The sequence below is a fragment of the Cupressus sempervirens genome, chromosome 10, assembly GCF_028749045.1.
Source record: "Cupressus sempervirens isolate cs-2001-9-10 chromosome 10, ASM2874904v1, whole genome shotgun sequence".
NCBI lineage: Eukaryota > Viridiplantae > Streptophyta > Pinopsida > Cupressales > Cupressaceae > Cupressus > Cupressus sempervirens.
This window is the reverse complement of record NC_143127.1, coordinates 279,331,320-279,343,624: the sequence shown is the minus strand read 5'-3', so window position 1 is coordinate 279,343,624 and position 12,305 is coordinate 279,331,320. Positions and strand designations below refer to the sequence as shown.

The following is a 12,305-nucleotide window of genomic DNA, read 5'->3' as shown; positions in this document are numbered from 1 at the left end:
ATATTATTTCAATGATGAAAAATCAATCACATAGGTGCACCAAGTTGAAAATTATCGTTAGAACTTATCATCAATTAATGGTTACAAGAAAAATACAATTTTTTTTAATGAAATGGAAGTATGTATTCCTCACCCACACAAAAAAATTATACTACTAGAAGCATCCTTTCTTGCTCATCTAATGGTACATAAAGTAATCAAGTATTCCCTTTGAAACAAACCTGTAGATTATCATTCCTTAGAGAGTACTGAAAAAAAGTAGATGCAAGATAAGGAAATAAAAATTTGATCAATAATAGAGAGACAAAACTCCTTGTGTTATAAGTACAATATCTCCTTGTTCAAGCCTAATTGAAAACCATGTAGTTTAGATTTCAGTTTCTGAAAAAAATTTAAGCAATTACCATGCCAAGAATTGTAATCTACAATGGCTGCATGGGAGAAACTTATGATGTCATCAAAATGGATTTTTCAAAACTGAAATTAATTATCATTACAACCAAATTTTTTTTTAAAAAAACAATATTAAATCAAATAGATTAAATCTTTAAAAAAAAATTAAAACAAACGTATCTATGCATTTATGTAGCAAATAAATTTAAACTAAATCACTCTAAAGTAAATAATATTAATGTCACTCAGCTGCGCATTCCACCTTTGGAGCTTTTTAGTTTATCTATGTGCTATGCGAATCTGGTAATGAGGGTCTGTTAACTGATTCAATCTGTAGCATCATTTTCTCTAACCAAAATCCAATGAAAACATGGGTCTCTTTAAATATTTTTCCACACATGATATGAGATTCATTTTTAATATACTCTTTTAATGATAGGCTACGTGTCATTTAGAACAATCATCTCACTGTTACAATATTATTTCAATTGAAATCTTCAAATGCTGACTCATATTCCGTTTGCAAATCCGCCTATCATTAAATAATATTAACAAGCTGGGAACTTTGAAAATGGATTCTCTTTAATAATATCTATCATGCCGGAGACCACCGATGTAGCTGTGTTGGATACTTTTGTAATGAGCAGAAATCTATGTCACTTTGAGTTTTATCTAAATCACACCATCACTCTCTGTATTTATCTAGCCTGTGTTCAATTTTATTTATGGCCTTTGAAACTTGCAAATATTAAACATCCAATTCGCTTCAACACTCTCATTGTATTGGTGATGCTGAAATATGCAACTTCTTGTTAACTTAGATGATGGTATCCTTGTTAATTTAGAACACTCTCTGTGTCTCCAAATCTACAATTGTGTGTATCCTTGTATTCTAAGTGATGGTGCTTTTGTGATCTTTCACTACCCCTTCTCGGCTGACAGTTTTTGTATATAAACTTTTGAATTTAACTTCAGGGAGTTCTATCGTTGACCTATAACCCACCTGCTCGTGAACCATACCTAAAACTCTGATTTGACTTTTTGCAAACATTATATATATATATATTATAAACCTTTATAAAAAAGGGTATATAGGCAAAAGAAGAGCACATCAGATCATTTAATTTTTTAATAGGTCACCCTATAGATATCATTTATCTACTTTGTAACCTCTATAGACGTGGAAATTATCTTAACTCCCCGTCCTTTACCAAAATTAATAATAATAATGTGTTTTATTGCACCAAGAAACATCTGTGAGATATTATGTTTGTTATTCGCTAGACAAAATTCTCTAGCGGACGATAAAACCATTGCCACTTCACCTCCACTCCTTCACATGTCGATAATTTACTTCGCCTCCAATCACTCATTCATTTGCTAAAAACAAAAGTGGATTGCAATAGAAAAGTATACAATAATAAATATTTTTTAAAAAAATTTCTGACTTTTATCATCTACCTAGTTAAAGGTGGTTGATTATCTTATTCTTTCTTTATTTTGACTGTTTCAGCGCTATTCTTAAATTCAAAATTGACTTTTGACGATGCTCATTGTCTTACGTACCCAACGCCAAACATTATTCCAGATTCCCAAGTTAACCGTAACTCGTTAAAAGTGTATACCTTTTATGTTAGGATTGGGAGTGCTTTTACTAAATTATTGTCATTTCATATTTTAGTAACATCCATTTCCAAAAATTAAATTTGTTGCAAAGAGGGTATTGAATGAATAGGTGAAATTAGAGATCTGTTTTAATTGAAAATGATGCGTAATTAGTACTTTTGACTAGCGCTCAAGCATTCCAATTATTTACTGTGGTAAAAAAATCTTGCATTAAAATCTTTACTTGTTCATTCTCTGCTAAAACTTGTGGTCCAATGAATTCAATTTGGGAGTCTTAACTGTAATTGTATAGTGACTTTGACTTCAATCCTTTTTGCAATACGATACATATCCACTGTTGTTTGAAGGTTTAACAAGTATCATATACTTTGTATTTGTATGTACAATTTGAGAAGATAATGGTCTATTTTTTTTGTAAAATTGTTATGCTCTGTAATACTTCATCCAAATACTTTCAAAGCAAGTCCTTGCATTACTATGGTTTTCCATACATGCTGCTTATGAAAAGATGCCTTGCGAAACAGCGAATAGTGCAATACTTCAGCATTAATAATCAAATTAGCAAATGCTTCCTTATCTTTCTGTTGTAGCTTTTCATGGTCCATTTAAATAATTCAACTTCTTGATGCAAGTTTTTGATCTTTTATTTTGAAGCATGTTCAAATGTGTAAAGATGGTACACTGTTTGATTTGGACCATTAATGCCTTCTTGTGACCCTGCTGTGACAAATTCTTGACATGATAATTTATGTTTGATTCGTATGCTCTGCTGATCTGAAATAGAAAAGTATACAATATTCTCCATATTAGATGTATGTTAAGTCATAGAACTATTAGAATAATCACCATCACCATCACCATCACTATCACCATCACCCCCCTAGTGTAGGAGCACCACAATAAATGTTCATGAAATGCAATGGAAAGACTAATTTTGAAGTCTTATGAATCCGTTGGATTGTTTAGGAATATTGGCTATTTCATTGGACCCATTTGTGAGATCTAGTTCCAAGATTGGTGTACTATAAGCCCTTGGTCAACTATGGTCAAAGGATTAAAATAGCCTAGAATCTTAGGATAGATTAATTTTTTATGTTTCAACATGTTTTTCTCCATATTGGATTAGTTAGAGACCAATTTGGTTAACTTAGGCAAAAATGCACTAAAATTGCAAAGTTGCTAAATGTTGTAAATTCAACCCCAACAGTTATATATGGTTCAAATAGTTGTTATAACCATTAGGAAGGCCTACATTAGTAGCCCTTTTAGGTGGGTGGTAGACAGAGATATGTAATTTTGCCTTCAAATCAATAAAAATATCAAATTTTCCTATAAAATCTACTGCTAAAACGTGTTGTACGAATTCCCTATGACATACAAGTATAGAAATATGATATGGCTAGATATCTTGGTGAATCATATTTCTATTGCACTTGGAATGAGGTTCTAATTTGTTCTACAACTCAAGATATTCCCACTTTACTAACTATAGTCCCCTTTTTGTGCTATTACATAGGGTTTCATCTATTTTCCCCCATATTCTGAGATTCCACCATTGGAAATTAATGGACTTGGGTGGAATCCAAGTTAGGAAAATGTATTTTATGTTCCTTTTGGTTTCAGGTCAAAAGAAGTAGGTTGGAGAGAGAAATCTGATGCCCTACGCATGCAAGATCTATGTGCATGCTAGAGATCAGTAGAAACATCTCCCATAACTCGCTACAAAGAAGGTTTCAAGGCTTGAAAATTGGTGTGTGATAATCTTACATGATCCCCCTCATGTTCCAATTTTAGGATTGAAGTTGTGCTCAAGGGATAGGGTACTTCCTTTGTTAATGGAGGCTTAATTGCTTACATTCCTAAGCAAGCCTTTAAAAACTCAGTTGTTGCATACTTCTCTTGAGATCCCAATGTTTTAGTATGTTGTATTAACCCCAAAAGGGTATCCAAATTAGTGATTCTTTTCTTTGGATTGTGAGGAGATGTTTGTGATTTTCCATGTTCAAGGCTACAAACCTAGTCTTGAGTTTGTGAAGCAACTAGCCAATGAAAGTTGCATAGGTTGAATCTAAAGTTGGATTCATGTTAGTTTGGACCTAAGTAGACCCTTTCCATGCTTGGAAGTTACCCATGGTCCTTATTTGTGTTTGGGGTTTTTTGTGTCAAACAAGCCTTGTGATGCCCTTAAGAACAACTAGTGATTAGTTGTCTTTGTGATAGGTTTTCCTTGTGATTGGGGATTCCTAGGAGTGGTTGGGTTGTGATAACTATTACAATATTAACAAGCACTTGTGTTTTGGGGCTGATTGGCTTAACAAGGACACTCATTATTCATTAACCTTTAGTGAAGAAGATTCTAGGAACCTTGTCCATTCCCGCTACTTGGTTCCATTGCATCACCCCTACCCCTACCCCCACCCACCTCCATCTAAACTTGTTAATGAGGAGGCTCCACCTATACAACATGCAATGCTTGACCTTTTGGTAAATCTTGGGAACTATGGTATTGGGCACTATATTATTTTGTTCTTGTAATATATTTCATTACAATAAAGAACTTATATAGAAAGAGGATGGTATATACCATAAGGCAATGTGGATTGTATATTTTAACCTAATGATAGTGCATATAATGGGTTTATTTTATTTGTAGGTTTGAAGAATGCTTAAGTAACTGTTAAATAACTCTATTTAGTGTCTGGCATATAGGGCTTGGATGTCATTACGAAGGAAGGAATGCACTAGCCCTTTCTATTGTTCCTACTACAGGTAAGTTGTTCATATGTTTCATATTAAATTAAACATATCGATGTATTTTTGTTAAGGGTATTTTGACATTGGAGCTCCTTCAAATTGCAAACATTGCTTCAAATGGAAATTTAAACAATGCTTTAGATTTGTCAAATGGGGCCACTAGTTTGGAATTAGCTCTGGTTACCACTTCAATTTCTAGACTAAGTGTCCAAGTAGAAAGAAAACTAGTAATGTCAGCTTTCCTTATTATTGCTTTTTGTAGTTTCTTGGATGGAGATAAGACTTAACCTTTGATTTGATTGATTTTTGTTATGGGTATGTGCAGGATCATGGTCAACCAAACTATGCTCTTAAATGGCAATAAAAAATTAGAAAATTAGGGTTATGTCAACTTGACATGCAATTTTCTACTTGTTATTAACTTTATATCAAAAAGTTGAGAGAAAATAATGTCTAGAAAATTGAATCTAGTTTCTAAATTACTAGGACTTATCTCAAAAAAATAAAAATTGATTGGTCAAAATTTTGAATTTTAATGCAATATTTAAAAAGTTTCAGAACAAAAATAAGAAGTAGACATATGTCTGACCACCTTAACCAAAATCAAATGATAATATTTTTTAATAATGTTTTAGATATAAGTAGTAGACTCATGCTTGGATGTGACACATAATTTTTGGGTATTTTTATTTTAAATAAATAAATAATATTAATTTTTGACTTTAGTATTTTTGGAATAAAATAACTCTCCTATCTAACCACCTTAACTAATTCAAAACTCTGCAAAATTCATTTTTTTCACTTTTTTTTTACTTATAGTATGATTGATAGTCTATGGAAAAATCATAATAATTTTAAAACAAAGATAACCTAGGAAAATAAAACCATTGATTTGATTTCAAAAAGGATGGAGAACCAGAAATTTATAGCTCAAATCAATGACAATAAGATTTTGGCAATCAACAAGTCTGATTGTTATAGTGTTGGTCAAATTTTTAAAGGAGAGAGTCAGTAATTTTAATTTTGTTAAATTTTTGACCTTAGAAATAATAGTCCTGGACTATTGTTTTGAGGAATTTTCATGAAAAAAAACTCAGAAAGCATCCTCAACTATGACAAAAAAATGTCTTTGGAGCTTGTTCAATCCCATGCACAACAAGCTAAGATTGTACAACTACCCCATCACTCCAGGAAAATCATTATCTTCTAGTATGTTGGTATCATAGAACAATGTGGGAGTAGAGAAACCTTAACTCCACAAACTTTTCAATGTTTTTAAGTAATCCATATGAGAACAAGACTACTATACTTTTGGCTTGTTGGAATAAGCAATCAGATTTTGGATGTATTTTCTTGATTTGGTTAAATAAAAAATGATATATATTTATCTATATGATAACATATGTAAATTTTGGTAGCATAAAGTGGTATTTAATTGTTTGTATGACCATAGAGGTTAGGTTTTGTACCCCTTAGATTTCATGGATTTCTACTTAAAATTTTAAGTATTTATTTGTTCAAATGACCATAAGTAAATTTCAATCACTTAGATTTCACTCTTTCATCTAGGAATGAGCCACAAATAATGCAGTTAATTCAAGAAGAATAATTAAAATCCCTAATTTAAGCTTCTAAAAAATAGTCATACTCAAACCCCTCACTACCAGTACAATTTAGCTACAAAACTAAAGTATAAAAATAAAAAGAGAGACACCTTGTATAGAGATGAACACTAGAGGATGTTTACATAAGACAAAGTTGAAACCATAGAATCAATTTTCTAATTAGAAGATACCAAGCTTGTTGTTGAATCCATGTCAAGCAACATGTTAGCATCAACACACTATTTCATGTAAAAAATGCCAAATGAAATACTTTGAAAAAAAAAAGTGGACTAGTAAGGAAAAAATAAATTACATAGCTCTATTGAAGAACTGACAATTCTAACTGCCTTCACAAGTAAAGACATGGGAGAGTTAGATATTACTCGATGGTAGATGTGGTAACACTTAGACTAGGTAAACACCTTCCGACTTCGAGTAAAACTATCTCGCATGTTCAGTTCTTGCTTCTGAGTGCACCTTGCTTTTAATATCTATCATTCAATTGTCTTGCTTCTGCCTCCTTTGTCATTCAATTTCTTTATCGTCCTTTTAAGTGGCAAAGAGGCTTGTAGTTGTATAGAATTCAATATTTCTAACTCATTAATTTATTATTATTATTATAGTATTCAGTCTTTCTACACTTTTATTCTATATATTAAAATTAAATAATTCTTATGTAAATAAAAATATGAAATGATTCTCATGTAATTTTTTAAAATATTGATTTAAATATAGACTTCCTGTTTACATAACAGGACCAAAATTTAGCAACCTGAATTTAAGATGGTAAAAATGAAATCATCAATTTTATGGGGAGCTTATTTAGTTGAAAAAACAAAAATTTAACATCCTACATAAAACTAAGATGCGAGAAATGAAAGAAACAACAATTTTATGAAATCTTAAACCTAATGACTCATTAGCATTGACATCATTATTCCTAGAATTCTAAAGCATCCATCAAAATGAAATTGATGAATCTATTAGGAAAAGAAATATGTATACATGCGGCTATGATGTTACTATAATTCCATTGTACTGGAGTTTGCAAGTTTCTTTTTCCCTCTCATAGCACATTGGAAACATGTTCAAAACAAATAATTTAAATTGTTACAACATAGTCTTATTACTTCGTGTATATAATGGAAATGTTATTACATTCAATGTGTCTAGCTTTTTCCATATTTCAAATAGAATTAAATAATATGAACAATAATTTTATATTTTATAATTGTTTTTATTTATTAATTTAAAATTTATCATTTATCTAATGTTATTTTTTTAAATAAATGTTATGATTTTAATAAATGATTCAGTTTGAATCAGGTACACACATATTTTCATGCACACATTTATTCACATATATATCTATCAACTTATCTACATTGTTGCAATATCTTTGATGTTATTCTTATCCATCTAATCAAATACAAATTTTTAAACAAAGTAAAGATGAAGTAATTTAAAAATAGTCTATTATCTATCTTTAAAATTGATCTATTTAATGTTATATTCAATTTTAGTCTATAATAAGATATAAATATTTAATATCTTAATAATAACAACTATTTGTTAGTTCTACTTAATTAACTTTAATAAAATAAAATTGTGGAAGAGATTTTTAATATGAAAATTAATGGACCAGTTCTTTGTTCAGATCTATGGTTGTAAATAGTAAAGAATGGTGCAACTCAATACAAATGATATTTGAATATTTATTTTTGAAAATTTTAAGGTGGTTGCTTGAAACAATTGAGAATCTACCCAAACACAAATGTAGGAAAAAGAATAGTCAAGTAGAACAAATTAATCAAAATTAAGATAGATTAAATTTCTATTAAAAAGAGGCTAGAATGTGTAGAGAAAGTCAAGTCATTTATTGTATCATTAATAATATGAAAATGAAATCAGGTAGATGACAAACTATATATATGCATATAGTACATATCTTTCTTACTATGGGATTTTTGGATAAAATGTAGTAAATTGCTTGAACATTATAGAAGATGGAAATATATCAAATTTTAAAAATACTTTTTATTAGAGTAAAGAAAGTTTTAAAGGGACCTTGAAAACTCTTTAGGAAAAAAATTGCTATCAAGAAAACAAAGCCATGCATAGATTAACAATTGGCCAACCAAAAATTAAAAAGGATATCAAAAGAGACCAAAGATGGTCCAAAGGGTTACTAAAGATTTGTTAGAATTTTTTAGCCTCTATATTTTTGTGAATAACTCCTTTGTTAATGTTCAAAACATCATGAACTACGTGTCCTTGTTCAGTCTTACCTTTATCATAGTTCTGAGTTCTAGTTGGGGGACTGAGAATTGGCTTTAAGCCAATATCATGTTCATCCACACCAACACTTTTAACCTTATCCTCCATAAAAGAAAAGAAAAAACTGAAATTTCCTATTTTTCAAACCTTTTATGGCCTACACCTTTTCATTCATGTTTTATAGACCATTAACTATGTTATTGTACATTATCACTATCTTAATAACACAAAAGTTGATCTCTTCACACACCTTACCAATAGCCTCTTCCAATAATCTAATCTCTCCATGATCTATTTTTCATAGTTTTGACATCCTTGGGGACGACATCATGGATAAGGGAAAACATCTCCGTAGTATTACCCAAACTAGAATTCTTATTAATATTCCTATGTCCCATATCCATATTGTTATGAATGAATTTGTCAAAGGTTCTATAATAATATGGTAATATATTAGTATTAAATTTATAATATATATTATTATTTATATATTTTATTAAAATCTAATGAACAATAATGAATGCCTAAAGATATATATTTTAAAATTGGTAAAACTTGTTGCTAAGTGACAAAACTTGTTGCTAAGTGACAAAGGGAGCAAGATGGAATGAAAGAAGACACAATAAAAAGATTATTTCTGAATAGATAGGTAAACATAGATTGATGGGGTGATATTTCTTAAATAATAATAATAATATTTTGACCCTAAAGCCAACACAATACCACTTAGTTAGTAGGGAAGGAAAAAGCATAAAGATGAAGACAATTGGTCAAGGGAAATGACAACAAGTAGGGGGGGGGGGGGGGGGGAGAGAGAGAGAGAGAGAGAGAGAGAGAGAGAGAGAGAGAGAGAGAGAGAGAGAGAGAACTTGGAATGAAGCATTTGAGGTATAGATCAATGACACATCAAGTGTCTGGGATTGTTTAGGTGGCTCATGTTGTTTCCTATCCTTTAGGATCTACCTATTAGCATGGTTAAATTTTATACTTAGAATTCACTAGTTAAGCTTATTTCATGTATGATAGTTTTTCTTGGTAATATACTACAATATGTTGACCTTTTTCCTAATGGTATGTTGATTTAATTTGCAGGTTTCTAACATACTAAAATCTAAAAATGCTCATCTACAACCCTATCAACTATGTTACACTATCTGCCACCAACCTACAATAGCCTCCCAACCATCTAATGCCAACTCTTTCCAATGCTTACAACATGGAAGGGTAACCACATTTGCACATGAACCTTTTCTACAATGTGTAATAGAAATTGTAGATGAAACTATTGAATGTACTATGTTGCATGGTAAGCTATTAAAAGAACATATCCCAGAATTAGGATTGATACCATTTGAGAACTACAAACAAAACATGTCATCATTTGTCTACCTTGTGTAACATTTCAAGGTACATCATAACTTTTCACATGCATTGGATAGTGACATAATTTTAGTTGAAAAGACTCCAAAAAGTGTAAGCTCAAGATCCCTTTACTTTTCTATACTGAACAGTCTATTCATTGTGCACTTCACTAAAATTTTCAGCCTAATATACTGATTTGTTTTACATTTCATTTTTTAGCTAGAGGAATTCTCAGCTGACTATAAACTAACATATGCTAAGATCTACATATACTCGTCAATAGTCTTTTCTTTATATACTGTTATAATCAACATGTTGAAGACAAGTTGATGTATATATCTTACTAATGTTTTCTCTTACATTCATAATGAACATCAATAGACATGAACTTCTTGTAGATGAGTTACTATCTACATCTTGACTCTATGAACTTGAACTTGTCTACCTTTTCTTTTTGGTAAACTATCTTGTGTTGGAAATATTCAAGACTATGCTAGGTTACTAAGAGGGGAGGGGTTAATTAGTAACCTCTAAAAACTTTATCGATTTCAACACTTAATAACAACCTACCAATTATCATTTAGTTCATCATATTTGATCAAATTTCATGCATTAGAAACTGAAAATGTAAGACATTCTTAACACTTGAACACACTAATTTGGTGACCCATAAACCTTCCAAATAGAAAGTAAAACTAGGGTGGGGATGATGCCCGCAAAACTTCAATACTGGAGCATAAAGTTGGCTTGTTAAGGCTTACATTGACCACTTCTAATGATCTGCCCTATTAGGAGCAATTAGGACTACTAGGTCCACCTTGTTAGAGGTTTTACAAACACACAATGAAGAATGCAGTCAATAAAGAGATTTAAGAAAGACTATTAAGTCTACCTTGTTAAAGGATTTAGACTGGTTCACCTATTAGGATGAGATAGTAGATCTCTAACTTACAACTGAATTCTTGATAAAGATTCCTTCAAGTACTAATCACCTTTCTGTGATGGATATGCCTCTCTTGCTCCTTTACTGATATGGCCTTACAATACACTCTTTATCTGCTACTTGTTCACATTCACATTCTTACACACTTGTGTTCATGTATTCCATACACTTGGATATGATACAATATATTACATATTGTTGGTAAATAGATTTTGTTCTTTTTGATTATGATCCTTAAATACCCAAATTTGGAACAATATCTGGTTACAAATAGTTGAAAAGCCACTTATGGGTAGACTGAATTTTCTTTGAATTGATGGGTATAGCTCCCTAAGATAGATTTGCAATGAATTATGTTTTATTCCTAAAGCTAAAATGGGGTATGTTCTTGACCCGAGAATAGAAGAGGTAAAACCAAGCTAGACCTAAATAGGATCTAGCTTAGGCAAATAAGGATTTCTGAAGATTTGATTAAGTTCATGAACCCACACATCTTATGAATTCACAAAGCTTAACAACATATAACTAATACTGAACTTAGTTAATTTGAATATGAACTATAGTTATTTAAAGGGAAAAATGCTTAAGGAATTTCTCTTTGAACATGTAGTGACAATACTTATCACATCCATTCGTTGCTCTAAAATAGGGAACATAAATTTTGTTCCTTCCTTGTTCTAACCCAGACAAAAGAGAAAGCATAAAACTACAATTAATAGAAATGGAATAGAAAATAGTTGATACAAAATGCCATTCAATTGTCTCTACAACATCAAGTACTTCACACCAAAAATTCACACCTTTTATTAAGCTTTCAATTTCATACATATAGAATTTTGAAATGACCATTACAATAGAAATTCAATCGATTCATCTCCTCAAAAATGACAAATGGAAAGACACCAGTTTGTCATATTACAATAGTTATATAAGAAAGAAAAAAGGGGGCAAAATGTGAGTCACTTCGAGACTTCTTCCCCTTTTCTGCTTTTTCTCTATATGCCTTAGCAACAACTATGATTGGCAAGTTCTTCGTGCTTGGGCACATGTATGTTGGTGTATCTCAAGAGCCATTTGGAATGTTCCCTGGCTAGATACTTCATAGCATTCAATTGATTTGGTAGCACCTTCATAGCCACATGTATGCATTCGCTGAGGGTGTAGAGTTCTGCAACTCTGTTTGGACTACTAGAAGACACGCCAGGTAGACTGTCCATAAATTGGGAGAAGTTATTCTTCATTACATCTATCTTGATCAGTGCTTTTCCTTGGCCACTAGTTTGTGAATCAGTATGTAGCCCCTTCATGAGTTCAAATCCTCTATCTTGGGTCTTGTTTTCTTTATC

The 12,305-nt window shown here is 31.1% G+C and overlaps 1 pseudogene; it reads right to left on the bottom strand.

The window, feature by feature from the left end:
* LOC149533735 (E3 ubiquitin-protein ligase listerin-like) overlaps window positions 1-12,305 on the bottom strand; it is a 90,722-nt pseudogene that overhangs the window by 61,125 nt on the left and 17,292 nt on the right.